The following is a 9,346-nucleotide window of genomic DNA, read 5'->3' on the forward strand; positions in this document are numbered from 1 at the left end:
AGCGCAGATTTTTAAGGCCCCTCCTGTTTGTTGGTTTTGATTTGGTCTTCCGGTGGAAAAAGTTGGATTGGCTCATGCAGCGCAGATTTTTAAGGTTGCTGTTAATTGTTTGTTGTGGGAAAATTCAGATTGACTTCTGGTGGAAAATGACGGTCGACCCAGGAAGCGCAGATTTTTAAGGTTGCTGCTGATTAATTGTTGTGAGAAAATACAGATTGACTTTGGAAGCGCAGATTTTGAAGGCTTCGCTGCTTTCCAAATTTTGTCACATTCGAACTGGAATGGGTCAAAAGATCGGCCCAAGAGTTACTGCCAATATTCCACAGTGTTTCCTGAAAAATCTTATTGGTCGTGCGCCGGCAAGGCACACAACAAAAAAACGAGTGTGCGGAGGACGGAGGACGGAACAACTAGTTTTTGTTCCTCAGAAAGCTACGTACCAACTGCGACTTGTTTGGTCGTTTAATTGCCGCCATCCGGCATGTAGCCCCGTCGTGTTGTCATCTTTCGCGTCTCGTTTCTGCGTGGTGCGGGACCTTTTTTTTTTGGCGTCCATTCGTTTGTTCCGCCAGAAGACATGTGCGGTTTCTTGAGGAAAAGATTCAAAATTTGTGATAAGAAACACCATCCGGCATCATTGACGAGATACACGCCGTGCGGTGCTTATGCTGTGGATCTTCTTCATACACGAACGGATTGAATGTGCCGCGTGTGCCGTTGGCAAAAAACATCAATTTGCTGCAAAAGCGCATTTTTTTATGGGAAGGATGCCTTGGGCGAGTCAAGAGATTTTGTTTTGAGTTTGAAGAGTTGGGCCTGAATACCTAAACAACACACGCATGGTTAGGATCGCTTAATCGGGAAGCAATTACAATGGCGAAACCTTACAAATCGCGCTATCTCAGCAGGCATCGACTACGACGTGATCAAGGGCGTTTGATAAATGCGAACACAAGTGGTTTTGCGAAAAACTAGTAGCCATTTGTGGATAAAGCCGTTCCCTTGGAATCGCAGCAGGGTTGCTGTGATCGAGCCCGAATTAGGCTCATTTGCATAACGTTAGCTCGGATTAATTTATTACCAATTTGATAAGCTCTGAGAGACCATAATACGCTGGAAAGATTATTATGCAAAAAACATATCATCACATTTTGACGCGCCCTTCGGCTGTAAAATTTCCTAGTCCTAATCTAGCCTCCGCGGGCATTTGTTCAATCCGATAATAGATTTATAAATAAAACCCATTTATAGCCATCCCGTCAGCTTCAAGGAGAGTCTAGAGGGGTGGTGACAAAGCGTTTATGGGAATTTAACGCACCACGGAGTCGTTTTTTTTTTCAAATCGGCTGGAACACGACCGACTCACCAAACCTATCGTAAATTCTTCAACATTATCCGCGTCGCTCAAGTGCCACGCTGGGATCACATCCTCATCAGTTTTGTTCGGCGAGAGATAATGCGTTTTAATGATTCGATTTTTCGATGATCGGAATGTGACAGTAAAGCAACGTTAAACGTTTGGAGTGATGCGTTTAGAGATTGGTGAGAGGAAACATTTTGATATGGGATCTTTGTTGACGACTTGCTGTTGCTAGGTAAGTTACTATCAATTTTAACGCTGAATTACATGAATTATTTTGAGAATTTTTTATCCCAAACGCTAGAGTTTTGTTTACAAACAAAACCTGATAACTTTAAATACACAGTACCTTACTTGTGAGATTGTATTTTAAAGGTTTATTTGTGAACGAACCATCCGAAAATTTCGCTTAATCTCATCATTATCATCTCAGTGTCTTGAGTCCAGTTTTGACAATTCAGAGCAGAGTTCAAATTCCACAGTTTAGAGTCCAGAGTCCAAACCCAAGTCCAAAGTTAAGAGTCCAGAGCCAAGAGTCGGGAGTCCCGAGTTAAAAAAAGAGCTTGAAGAGCCCAGAGTTAAAAAAAGAGCTTGAAGAGCCCAGAGTCTTGAGTCCAGAGTCCTGAGTTCTCAGTTCAGAGTCCAGAGTCCAGAGTCCAGAGTCCAGAGTCCAGAGTCCAGAGTCCAGAGTCCAGAGTCCAGAGTCCAGAGTGCAGAGTCCAGAGTTCAGAGTACAGAGTCCAGAGTTCAGAGTTCAGAGTCCAGAGTCCAGAGTCCAGAGTCCAGAGTCCAGAGTCCAGAATCCAGAGTTTAGAGTCCAGAGTAAAGAGTCCAGAGTCCAGAATCCAGAGTCCAGAGTCCAGAGTCCAGAGTCCAGAGTCCAGAGTCCAGAGTCCAAAGTCCAGAGTCCAGAGTCCAGAGTCCAGAGTCCAGAGTTCAGAGCCCAGAGTCCAGGGTCCAGAGTCCAGAGTCCAGAGTCCAGATTTCAGAGACCAGAGTCCAGAGTCCAGAGTCCAGAATCCAGAATCCAGAGTCTCGAATCCAGAATCCAGTGTACAGAGTCCAGAGTCCAGAGTCCAGAAGCCAGAATCTCGAATCCAGAGTCCAGAGTCCAGAGTCTCTGGGTTCTGGACTCTGGACTCTGGATTCGAGATTCGAATCCAGAGTCCAGAGTCCAGAGTTCAGAGCCCAGAGTCCAGAGTCCAGAGTCCAGAATCCAGAGTCTCGAATCCAGAATCCAGAGTACAGAGTCCAGAGTCCAGAGTCCAGAGCCCAGAGTCCAGAATCCAGAGTCTCGAATCCAGAGTCCAGTGTCCAGAGTCCAGAGTCCAGAGTCCAGAGTTCAGAGTCCAGGGTCCAGAATCCAGAGTCTCGAATCCAGAGTCCAGAGTCCAGAGTTCAGAGTCCAAAGTCCAGAGTCCAGAGTCCAGAACCCAGAGTCCAGAGTCCAGAGTTCAGAGTCCAGAATCCAGACTCCAGAGTCCAGAACCCAGAGTCTCGAATCCAGAGTCCAGAGTTCAGAGTTCAGAGTCCAGAGTCCAGAGTCCAGAGTCCAGAGTCCAGAGTCCAGAGTCCAGAGTCCAGAGTCCAGAGTCCAGAGTCCAGATTCCAGAGTCCAGAGTCCAGAGTTCAGAGTCCAGAGTCCAGAGCCTAGAACCCAGAGTCCAGAGTCCAGAGTCCAGAGACCAGAGTCCAGAGTCCAGAGTCCAGAGTCCAGAGTCCAGAGTCCAGAGTCCAGAGTCTCGAATCCAGAGTCCAGAGTTCAGAGTCCAAAGTCCAGAGTCCAGAGTTCAGAGTCCAGACTCCAGAGTCCAGAACCCAGAGTCTCGAATCCAGAGTCCAGAGTCCAGAGTCCAGAGTCCAGAGTCCAGAGTTCAGAGTCCAGAGTCCAGAGTCTCGAATCCAGAGTCCAGAGTCCAGAGTCCAGAGTCCAGAGTTAAGATTTCAGAGTCCAGAGTCCATTTTAGTCCAGAGTCCATTCTAGTCCAGAGTCCAGAGGAGTCCAGAGTCCAGAGTCCAGAGTCCAGAGTCTAAAGTCCAGAGTCTAGAGTCCAGAGTCTAGAGTCCAGAGTCCAGAGTCCAGAGTCCAGAGTCCAGAGCCCTGAGTCCAGAGTCCAGAGTCCAGAGTCCAGAGTCCAGAGTCCAGAGTTAAGATTTCAGAGTCCAGAGTCCATTGGAGTCCAGAGTCCAGAGGAGTCCAGAGTCCAGAGTCCAGAGTCCAGAGTCTAGAGTCCAGAGTCTAGAGTCCAGAGTCTAGAGTCCAGAGTCCAGAGTCCAGAGTCCAGAGTCCAGAGCCCTGAGTCCAGAGTCCAGAGTCCAGAGTCCAGAGTCCAGAGTTAAGATTTCAGAGTTCAGAGTCCATTGGAGTCCAGAGTCCAGAGGAGTCCAGAGTTCAGAGTCCAGAGTCCAGAGTCTAGAGTCCAGAGTCTAGAGTCCAGAGTCCAGAGTCCAGAGTCCAGAGTCCAGAGTCCAGAGTCCAGAGTCCAGAGTCCAGAGTCCAGAGTCCTTAGTCCAGAGTCCAGAGTCCAGAGTCCAGAGTCCAGAGTCCAGAGTCCAGAGTCCAGAGTCCAGAGTCCAGAGTTAAGATTTCAGAGTCCAGAGTCCATCGGAGTCCAGAGTCCAGAGGAGTCCAGAGTCCAGAGTCCAGAGTCCAGAGTCTAGAGTCCAGAGTCTAGAGTCCAGAGTCCAGAGTCCAGAGTCCAGAGTCCAGAGTCCAGAGTCCAGAGTCCAGAGTCCAGAGTCCAGAGTCCAGAGTCCAGAGTCCAGAGTCCAGAGTCCAGAGTCTAGAGTCCAGAGTCCAGAGTCCAGAGTCCATAGTCCAGAGTCCAGAGTCCAGAGTCCAGAGTCTAGAGTCCAGAGGCCAGAGTCCAGAGTTCAGAGTCCAGAGTCCAGAGTCTCGAATCCAGAGTCCAGAGTCCAGAGTACAGAGTCCAGAGTTCAGAGTCCAGAGTCCAGAGTCTCGAATCCAGAGTTTAGAGTCCAGAGTACAGAGTCCAGAGTCCAGAGTCCAGAGTCCAGAGTCCAGAGTCCAGAGTCCAGAGTCCTGAGTCCAGAATCCAGAGTCTCGAATCCAGAATCCAGAGTACAGAGTCCAGAGTCCAGAGTCTAAAGTCCAAAACTCAGAATCTCGAATCCAGAGTACAGAGTCCAGAGTCCAGAGTCGAGAGTCCAGAGTCCAGAGTCCAGAGTCCAGAGTCCAGAGTCCAGAGTCCAGAGTTCAGAGTCCAGAGTCCAGAGTCCAGAGTCCAGAGTCTAGAGTATAAAGTCCAGGTAGTTCTGAGACTCTTTAAAAAACAAAAACTAACCTTTGTAGCAAAATGCCGAATCGACAACAAAGTTGCTTTGAATCAGCTGCTTCAATTTGGTTGATCTCTCGAGTGAATCCAGCCAGATAAATTGATGCATTGATGCAGCCATAAAAGCTGAAATATGATTTCGAAATTGGCGAACAAACGCAAAATTGCAACTTCCTGCCATGTGCACACGTCCATGTAGGTACAAGTGGGTGGTGGCGGAGCAAAACGAACGATGAACACAGTCTTTTTTTTTGCGCCAGATCAAACAACCGCCCAAGAGCCAAGGCGAAAGTGGATCTTGATTAAATTATGTCAAACAGACGTCTTCAATTTATCCATCAAATCCTCCTCCGACGATGGGTTAGTTGCTTGCTTTCGCTTTGAGACCGTATTATGTATCACAACAGTCACAGCCTTTCGTCGTTTGCCGTCTTATTATGATCAAACTAGAGTAGAGAAAGAGCCTGCTTTGATAAAGTCCCACATTCACTGCAAAATCTTCATCGGTTACATACAGAGGGTAACGCATGGATGGGTCGATATGCAAAAAAGCTCATCTCCTCGACATCACCATCCAAGTGGGTGAAGGGGAAATTTTGTCTACAGACCGAGTCAGTGATTACTTTGATATGAGTTATGGTTTCGGATAACTCTTGTTGTTGATTTGAGTTAAACCGACGAAGTGTGCCAGTGAATTTGCTTCAATTGAAGAGTCCTCACTAACACGCGATTTGTACTTTCTACTTAATTTTGATGGATTTACGTTCATTTGATCATTCGAAGGAAATTTTTTGAATAAATTTCGTAATTTTGACAATTTTGACAATTTGAAAATTTTGACAATTTTGACATTTTTGAAAATTTTGACAATTTTGACAATTTTGACAATGTTGACAATTTTGACAATTTGACAATTTTGACAATTTTGACAATTTTGACAATTTTGACAATTTTGACAATTTTGACAATTTTGACAATTTTGACAATTTTGACAATTTTGACAATTTTGACAATTTTGACAATTTTGACAATTTTGACAATTTTGACAATTTTGACAATTTTGACAATTTTGACAATTTTGACAATTTTGACAATTTTGACAATTTTGACAATTTTGACAATTTTGACAATTTTGACAATTTTGACAATTTTGACAATTTTGACAATTTTGACAATTTTGACAATTTTGACAATTTTGACAATTTTGACAATTTTGACAATTTTGACAATTTTGACAATTTTGACAATTTTGACAATTTTGACAATTTTGACAATTTTGACAATTTTGACAATTTTGACAATTTTGACAATTTTGACAATTTTGACAATTTTGACAATTTTGACAATTTTGACAATTTTGACAATTTTGACAATTTTGACAATTTTGAAAATTTTGACAATTTTGACAATTTTGACAATTTGGACAATTTTGACAATTTTGACAATTTTGACAATTTTGACAATTTTGTCAATTTTGACAATTTTGACAATTTGACAATTTTGACAATTTTGACAATTTTGACAATTTTGACAATTTTGACAATTTTGACAATTTTGACAATTTTGACAATTTTGACAATTTTGACAATTTTGACAATTTTGACAATTTTGACAATTTTGACAATTTTGACAATTTTGACAATTTTGACAATTTTGACAATTTTGACAATTTTGACAATTTTGACAATTTTGACAATTTTGACAATTTTGACAAGTTTGACAATTTTGACAATTTTGACAATTTTGACAATTTTGACAATTTTGACAATTTTGACAATTTTGACAATTTTGACAATTTGACAATTTTGACAATTTTGAAAATTTTGACAATTTTGAAAATTTCGCCAATTTTGACAATTTCGTAATTTTTGTTATTTTTGTGATTTTTTAATTTTTGTAATTTTTGTCATTCTTGTCATTTTTGTCATTTTGGTCATTTTGGTCATTTTTGTCATTTTTGTCATTTTTGTCATTTTTGTCATTTTTGTCATTTTTGTCATTTTTGTCATTTTTGTCATTTTTGTCATTTTTGTCATTTTTGTCATTTTTGTCATTTTTGTCATTTTTGTCATTTTGTCATTTTTGTCATTTTTGTCATTTTTGTCATTTTTGTCAATTTTGTCATTTTTGTCATTTTTGTCATTTTTGTCATTTTTGTCATTTTTGTCATTTTGTCATTTTTGTCATTTTTGTCATTTTTGTCATTTTGTCATTTTTGTCATTTTTGTCATTTTTGTCATTTTTGTCATTTTTGTCATTTTTGTCATTTTTGTCATTTTTGTCATTTTTGTCATTTTTGTCATTTTTGTCATTTTTGTCATTTTTGTCATTTTTGTCATTTTTGTCATTTTTGTCATTTTTGTCATTTTTGTCATTTTTGTCATTTTTGTCATTTTTGTCATTTTTGTCATTTTTGTCATTTTTGTCATTTTTGTCATTTTTGTCTTTTTGTCATTTTTTGTCATTTTTGTCATTTTTTTCATTTTTGTCATTTTTGTCATTTTTGTCATTTTTGTCATTTTTGTCATTTTTGTCATTTTTGTCATTTTTGTCATTTTTGTCATTTTTTGTCATTTTTGTCTTTTTTGTCAGTTTTGTCATTTTTGTCATTTTTGTCATTTTTGTCATTTTTGTCATTTTTGTCATTTTTGTCATTTTGTCATTTGTCATTTTTGTCATTTTTGTCATTTTTGTCATTTTTGTCATTTTTGTCATTTTTGTCATTTTTGTCATTTTTGTCATTTTTGTCATTTTTGTCATTTTTGTCATTTTTGTCATTTTTGTCATTTTTGTCATTTTTGTCATTTTTGTCATTTTTGTCATTTTTGTCATTTTGTCATTTTTGTCATTTTTGTCATTTTTGTCATTTTTTGTCATTTTTGTCATTTTTGTCATTTTTGTCATTTTTGTCATTTTTGTCATTTTGTCATTTTTGTCATTTTTGTCATTTTTGTCATTTTTGTCATTTTTGTCATTTTTGTCATTTTTGTCATTTTTGTCATTTTTGTCATTTTTGTCATTTTTGTCATTTTTGTCATTTTTGTCATTTTTGTCATTTTTGTCATTTTGTCATTTTTGTCATTTTTGTCATTTTTGTCATTTTTGTCATTTTTGTCATTTTTGTCATTTTTGTCATTTTGTCATTTTTGTCATTTTTGTCATTTTTGTCATTTTTGTCATTTTTGTCATTTTTGTCATTTTGTCATTTTTGTCATTTTTGTCATTTTTGTCATTTTTGTCATTTTTGTCATTTTTGTCATTTTTGTCATTTTTGTCATTTTTGTCATTTTTGTCATTTTTGTCATTTTTGTCATTTTTGTCATTTTTGTCATTTTTGTCATTTTTGTCATTTTGTCATTTTTGTCATTTTTGTCATTTTTGTCATTTTTGTCATTTTTGTCATTTTTGTCATTTTTGTCATTTTTGTCATTTTTGTCATTTTTGTCATTTTTGTCATTTTTGTCATTTTTGTCATTTTGTCATTTTGTCATTTTTGTCATTTTTGTCATTTTTGTCATTTTTGTCATTTTGTCATTTTTGTCATTTTTGTCATTTTTGTCATTTTTGTCATTTTTGTCATTTTTGTCATTTTTGTCATTTTTGTCATTTTTGTCATTTTTGTCATTTTTGTCATTTTTGTCATTTTTGTCATTTTTGTCATTTTTGTCATTTTTGTCATTTTTGTCATTTTTGTCATTTTTGTCATTTTTGTCATTTTTGTCATTTTTGTCATTTTTGTCATTTTTGTCATTTTTGTCATTTTTGTCATTTTTGTCATTTTTGTCATTTTTGTCATTTTTGTCATTTTGTCATTTTTGTCATTTTTGTCATTTTTGTCATTTTTGTCATTTTTGTCATTTTTGTCATTTTTGTCATTTTTGTCATTTTTGTCATTTTTGTCATTTTGTCATTTTTGTCATTTTTGTCATTTTTGTCATTTTTGTCATTTTTGTCATTTTTGTCATTTTTGTCAATTTGTCATTTTTGTCATTTTTGTCATTTTTGTCATTTTTGTCATTTTTGTCATTTTTGTCATTTTTGTCATTTTTGTCATTTTTGTCATTTTTGTCATTTTTGTCATTTTTGTCATTTTGTCATTTTTGTCATTTTTGTCATTTTTGTCATTTTTGTCATTTTTGTCATTTTTGTCATCTTTGTCATTTTTGTCATTTTTGTCATTTTTGTCATTTTTGTCATTTTTGTCATTTTTGTCATTTTTGTCATTTTTGTCATTTTTGTCATTTTTGTCATTTTTGTCATTTTTGTCATTTTTGTCATTTTTGTCATTTTTGTCATTTTTGTCATTTTTGTCATTTTTGTCATTTTTGTCATTTTTGTCATTTTTGTCATTTTTTGTCATTTTTGTCATTTTTGTCATTTTTGTCATTTTTGTCATTTTTGTCATTTTTGTCATTTTTGTCATTTTTGTCATTTTTGTCATTTTTGTCATTTTTGTCATTTTGTCATTTTTGTCATTTTGTCATTTTTGTCATTTTTGTCATTTTTGTCATTTTTGTCATTTTTGTCATTTTTGTCATTTTTGTCATTTTTGTCATTTTTGTCATTTTTGTCATTTTTGTCATTTTTGTCATTTTTGTCATTTTTGTCATTTTTGTCATTTTTGTCATTTTTGTCATTTTTGTCATTTTTGTCATTTTTTGTCATTTTTGTCATTTTTGTCATTTTTGTA

This window comes from Uranotaenia lowii, chromosome 2 (genome assembly GCF_029784155.1).
Source record: "Uranotaenia lowii strain MFRU-FL chromosome 2, ASM2978415v1, whole genome shotgun sequence".
Lineage (NCBI taxonomy): Eukaryota > Metazoa > Arthropoda > Insecta > Diptera > Culicidae > Uranotaenia > Uranotaenia lowii.